Source organism: Scyliorhinus canicula, chromosome 7 (genome assembly GCF_902713615.1).
Source record: "Scyliorhinus canicula chromosome 7, sScyCan1.1, whole genome shotgun sequence".
Classification (NCBI taxonomy): Eukaryota; Metazoa; Chordata; class Chondrichthyes; order Carcharhiniformes; family Scyliorhinidae; genus Scyliorhinus; species Scyliorhinus canicula.
This window is the reverse complement of record NC_052152.1, coordinates 204,356,465-204,362,632: the sequence shown is the minus strand read 5'-3', so window position 1 is coordinate 204,362,632 and position 6,168 is coordinate 204,356,465.

The window sequence follows — 6,168 nt, the reverse complement described above, 5'->3', positions numbered from 1 at the left end:
TGCCTTACTGAAATCCATATACACCACATCCACTGATTGATCTTCATCAATGTGTCTTGTCACATCCTCAAAGAATTCAATGAGGCTTGTGAGGCATGACCTGTCCCTCACAAAGCCATGCTGACTATCTTTAATCAAATTATGTTTTTCTAAATAATCTCAAATCCTATGTCCCAGAATCCTTTCCAATATTTTGCTCACCACAGACGCAAGACTGACTGGTCTGTAATTCCCAGGGATTTCCTTATTCCCTTTCTTGATAGAGGAACAACATTTGTCTCCCTCCAATCATCCGGTACTACTATGGATTAGAGGATAGGGTAGCTGTTGAACAGGCAGAAATAGCGTGCAGCAAGTCTGTGATGAAGGATAGACAGTTGATAGGGCAAAGTTGCACTCCGTGGAATTGGTTAAAGTGTGTCTGTTTCAATGCAAGGAGTATCAGGAATAAGGGAGATGAACTTAGAACATGGATCAGTACTTGGACCTACGATGTTGTGGCTGTTATGGAGACATGGATTTCACAGGGATAGGAATGGTTGTTAGATGTTCCAGAGTTTAGATGCTTTCTGAAGAATAGGGAGGGAGGTAAAAGAGAAGGGGGAGTGGCACTGTTAATTAGGGAGTGCACCACCGCTGCAGAACAGGAGGCAGTTGAGGAGTGTTTGGCTACTGAGTCAGTATGGTTGGATGTCAGAAACAAGAAAGGAGCAGTCACTTTATTGGGAGTTTTCTATAGACCCCCCAATAGCAACAGAGAAATAGAGGAACAGATTGGGCGGCAGATCTTGGAAAAGTGCAGAAGTAACAGAGTTGTTGTCATGGGTGACTTCAACTTCCCTAAAATTGACTGGAACCTCCTTAGTGCAAATGGTTTGGATGGAGCAGATTTTGTCAGGTGTGTACAGGAAGGATTCGTGACCGATATTCGATAGGCCGACAAGGGGGGGAGGCCATAATTGGACTTGGTGCTCGGCAACGAACCAGGCCAGGTATCGGATGTCTCGGTGGGAGAGCATTTCGGTGACAGTGACCACAACTCCTTGAACATTACCATAGTCATGGAGAGGGATAGGAACGCACAGTATGGGAAGGTATTTAATTGGGGGAGGGGAAATTATACTGCTATTATAAATGTATTATAAAAATGTATTGAGGTGGATAGAAAACTGGTTAGCAGAGAGGAAACAAAGAGTAGGGATTAATGGGTCCTTTTCAAATTGGCAGGCAGTAAGCAGTGGGGTACCACAGGGATTGGTGCTGGGACCCTAGCAGGGGCTGGTTTAGCACATGGCTAAATCGCTGGCTTTGAAAGCAGACCAAGGCAGGCCAGCAGCACGGTTCAATTCCTGTACCAGCCTCCCCGAACAGGCGCCGGAATGTGGCAACTAGGGTCTTTTCACAGTAACTTCATTTGAAGCCTACTTGTGACAATAAGCGATTTTCATTTCATTTCATTTCATTCACAATATATATTAATGATTGGATGAGGGAACAAAAGGTTGCAGATAATACCAAATTAGGTGGGAGGGTGAATTGTGATGAAGATGCACGGATCCTACAGCATGATCTGGACAGGTTGGGCAAGTGGGCAAACCAATGGCAGATGCAGCATAATTTGGATAAGTGTGAGGTTATTCATTTTTGAAGCAAAAACAGGAAGGCAGATTACTACCTGAATGGTTATAAAGGGGAGTGTGCAGTGGGACCTGGGTGTCCTTGTGCACTGTTCACTTAAGGTAAGCATGCAGGTGCAGCAGGAGGTAAAGAAGGTATGTTGGCCTTCATTGCAAGAGGTTTGAGTAAAGAAGCAGGGATGTGTTGCTGCAATTGTACAGTGCCTTGGTGAGGCCACACACTGTATTGTGTGCAGTTTTGATCTCCTTCTCTGGGGAAGGATGTTCTTGCTCTCGAGGGAGTGCAGCGCAGGTTTATCAGACCAATTCCAGGGATGGCAGGACTGTCATATGAGGAGAGATTGACTAGGTTAGGATTGTTCAGAAGAATAAGGGGGGATCTCATAGAGACATAGAGAATTCTAACAGTACTAGACAGGGTAGTGTGGTGATATGCATCACTATAAATACACAAGGGGTTAATGTAAATACACTAGAACTAAATAAACACTAGAGGGAGTGTCAGAGACATCATGAAACACAGACATTAAACCAATAGGTCAGTAAGATAGGACACGACCAATGGGCAGTCAAGACACACTCAGAGGTGACACTACCACAAGGGGGCAACCCATATAAAAGGACAGGGCACACATGCTCTTTCTCTTTCCATAGGCGACACCCAGAGACACAGGGGCAGATCAGGAAGCATCACACCCACTGCATGGATTAGAGCAGACCGGTTAGTTAGATTGAGTTACTATAGATAGATTAGCAGGCGAGTTGAACCAAGTAGGAGAATTGTTAACTGTTCAATAAATGTGTTAAATCTATCTCCAAGTCTGAACCTTCCTTTGTCAGAGTATGCATCAAGGAAGCAGCTTTTGCTACGTGAAGAAGCATAACACAACATGGTACCTAGGAGTTGTTGGTCGTTCTGGGTGAGTGTGCTTAACACTCAATTTGGCACTGTTTCTTTACGTAGCTCTGGAGTCGCCAGGTGTCGTTAAGACACTGCCACAAGCTTCAAGGTGAAGTTCAAAGCAATAAAACCATACACCAATTAGTAAGTCCAAACAACTGAGTTTATTATAATACAATTATAATAACTACCCATGCACACGCTAAAAGGATTAAACTTACTCCTACCGCTAAATAAACTAATACTTATCTCGAAGGAATTGCTGGGTCAGGGAACAAGGCCTCTTGCTCTGCTCTGGTCTGCAGACTTCAGGTTGGTATGAGTAAAAAGGGGTCAGGAGTGCCTATCTCTGGTAGCGATCGTTGTGAGGCACTTACTTGTTGGCGGCTGCTGTCCGAAGGCTGGATCAGGAGACTGAACCATGTGTGGGACCTGCCTTTTATAGGTCCCAGGGGATCCGCGCCCCTTTGGGCGGACTCCTTTACCTGCTTGGAATCGATTGGGTCTCTTCCCAATCGTTATGTTTGAACCCCCCAATCATGGGGCAGTTCCTCGGTCGCTGGGGCGGTTCTTGGGACTTATTGTTTTGGGCTTCTCTGGCGCCAAAGGGTCTGGCCTTCCATTGAATGTATCGAACTGTGTTTAACTTGTTTCCATTGTATCTGGGGATCGCCCGGTATCGCCTCATTAGTATGTTAACTGGTTTCTTTTCACAGTGCTGTCTGGTTTCTGCAACAGTCAAAACTGGTTTCTGCAGTCGTCCCAATATACAATCGCTTTGCAAGCTGCTTGCTTTACAACATGTCCATTTTCCCTGCATTCCTTGCAATCTTCCATTTAGTGTTGGGCAGTGGCCACCCCAGGTGGCTACAGAGTGACCTGTTGAATCCCTATAGTTCAACTCAACAAATCTGTGACAACCAGCAACAGCACCCAGGCATGGTGTTCGAGATTCCGGTTCCGCAGCAGCACAGGTACCACGGCAATCTCAGTGCAAACTGGCGTGCGTTCAGGCAAGGATTCGAGATCTACCTGGTAGCGTCCGACCTGGATGGCGTGGCGGATGCAGAGAAAATAAAGCTGCTCACTATTGCGGGTGCAAGAGCAGAAGAAATCTTCAAAACCTTCAAATACTCAAAAAGGCAAAAGAAGAGCGACTTCCAGGCAGTCCTGGACACGTTTCAAGAATTCTGCGAGCAAGACACAAGAAAAAACAGTAAAAGAGGCACCAATACTGACCATGAGGCGAAGGTAGGCCTGCAAATGCAGAAAACGGCAGTTTTGATTTGCAGCCATCTTGGGAAAAGGAGCCACACATGAGCAGTTGCGCAAAGACTGCACAGAACAGAAATGTCCGTTTGCGCATGTGCAAGAAGACGCGCATGCGCAGTTGCGAAAATGGCACCAAATACAGGAACAGCGATTTGCACATGCGCAATCGCTTCCTACGCTCTACGTCACAAGTGTCATGATGTCAGAGGCCCCGGACCACACCCACTTAAAGGGGAAATGTCCCAAAACAGTGAAACAAAATTTTAAAGCCGTAAAACACCATTCTTTCACCTGGAACGACAGCACAATGCCTGAACTTCGACCAGTTGCTGAACGTAACCTCCGCAGAACTCTGCAACAAGCAATTAGCACCGCCCAAAGCAATGATTTAGTCCTTGACGACTACGACTCCGACAAAGATTTCACCATTGGATGTAGCGACCCCAGTACCAAATCCGAACCGCAACTAGAGGTGTTGTACATTGAAGACTCTGACGACGAGTTCTTCATATTGGAGAATCTTCAGCCCAGCACATATGACATCCCGACTCGTGAGTGCAGGATTATGCTGCGGCCTGACGCCAAGAGACAGAGAGCGGTACAAGCCCACAGAGAGTGGTCTGCTGCCATGCAGAGTGGTCCACGCACCACGAAGGGTCCCAGCCTCCACATAAGAAACGATGACAGTCTCCATAGCGACACCAAAGCACAATTCCACACAGGGAACGCTGCATGAATCCCCAGAGAGAGTGACACAAGCCTCCACAGCGAGCTCGTGGACAGACTCCACAATGGAACCAACGCAAGACTCTAGGGCGCAGTCCTTGCATGAACAAGACCACGAAGGTCCAGCAACCTCATCTGAGCAACCAGCAGCTGACGATGCAAGTCTGCCACACTCAAGTGCACAGCAAGGAAACTATGACAGTCTACCCAGCTCAATTATCATAGAATTTACAGAAGGAGGCCACTCGGCCCATAGAGTCTGCACCGGCTCTTGGAAAAGCACCCTACTCGACATCAACACCTCCACCCTATCCCCATAACCCAGTAACCCCACCCAACACTAAGGGCAATTTTGGACACTAAGGGCAATTTATCATGGCTAATCCACCTAACCTGCACATCTTTGGACTGTGGGAGGAAACCGGAGCACCCGGAGGAAACCCATGCGCACACAGGGAGGATGTGCAGACGCCATACAGACAGTGACCCAAGCCGGAATCGAACCTGGGACCCTGGAGCTGTGAAGCAATTGTGCTATCCACAATGCTGCAACAAGACACTTGAGGCTCTACCCACTGTATGTGCGACAAGTGACGCCGGCATCCCACTTCCCATACCAGACGTGCAACGTGACAGACCTCAGCTAGTGTGTACAGAGGCACTTGACAATCATAGTGAGACTACTGGTGACTCCGGTGACACCACGTTAACTCAAACCTCATTCGCTTGAGTGTCTCCACAAGAAAATGCATTCTTGAACGTTTTGACTCCGGACAGGGAGCATCACGAACCCTCAGAAGATTCAAGTGAACCTGAAATGACTCTGGATAGGGAGCATCAAGAAACCTCAGCTGACTCAAGTGAACCAGAAAGGGTTCCAGATGGGGAGCATCGACAAGCCAAAGCTGATTCAAATAAGCCGCACATGACCCCAGACGGGGAGCACCGCGGACTCAGTGACGGCACGCTCAAGGAAACAGCAGATGCCACAAAGGACGCTGACACGAGTGTAAAGGACTTGTATTATCCACAGAGGGTGGTCGTTGAGCACAACAAACACAACAACAAAACCTATAAATCCAACAACGTCGACAACAAGCACTACAAAAACAACAACAAGGGAACTACGACTGGTACGACATGGTACAACTCTGCAAATGTGGGACACTGTTACTGCTCAGCTCAGTACAATGACATACCATGGCTGGATGACACAGATTACATACATCACTATCACAAGCATCGAAAGAAAAAAAAGAGTCCGAATCAGACAACAAATTGATTTGACCACTTCTTGGTTCCTTAAGCACAGGGACACTGATGGCGTTCACAAGGACATGCCCCCATCAACATCACCACCTCATCAACAAAACAAGAAAGCCACTCAACCATATTTATTAATGAACTTTGGTCTCATACATATGATTTGGACTTATTGTATAATCATCACTCAACATGATTTGTATATGTCATCACTTATCTACCTATTTTTTCAGTTTTCTTTAACACTGTACAGAAAATATGTAACATGAAAAAGGGGGGATGTGGTGATATGCATCACTGTAAATACACACGTGATTAATGTAGATACACTGGGGTATTGTAAATATACAAGGGGTTAATGTAAATACA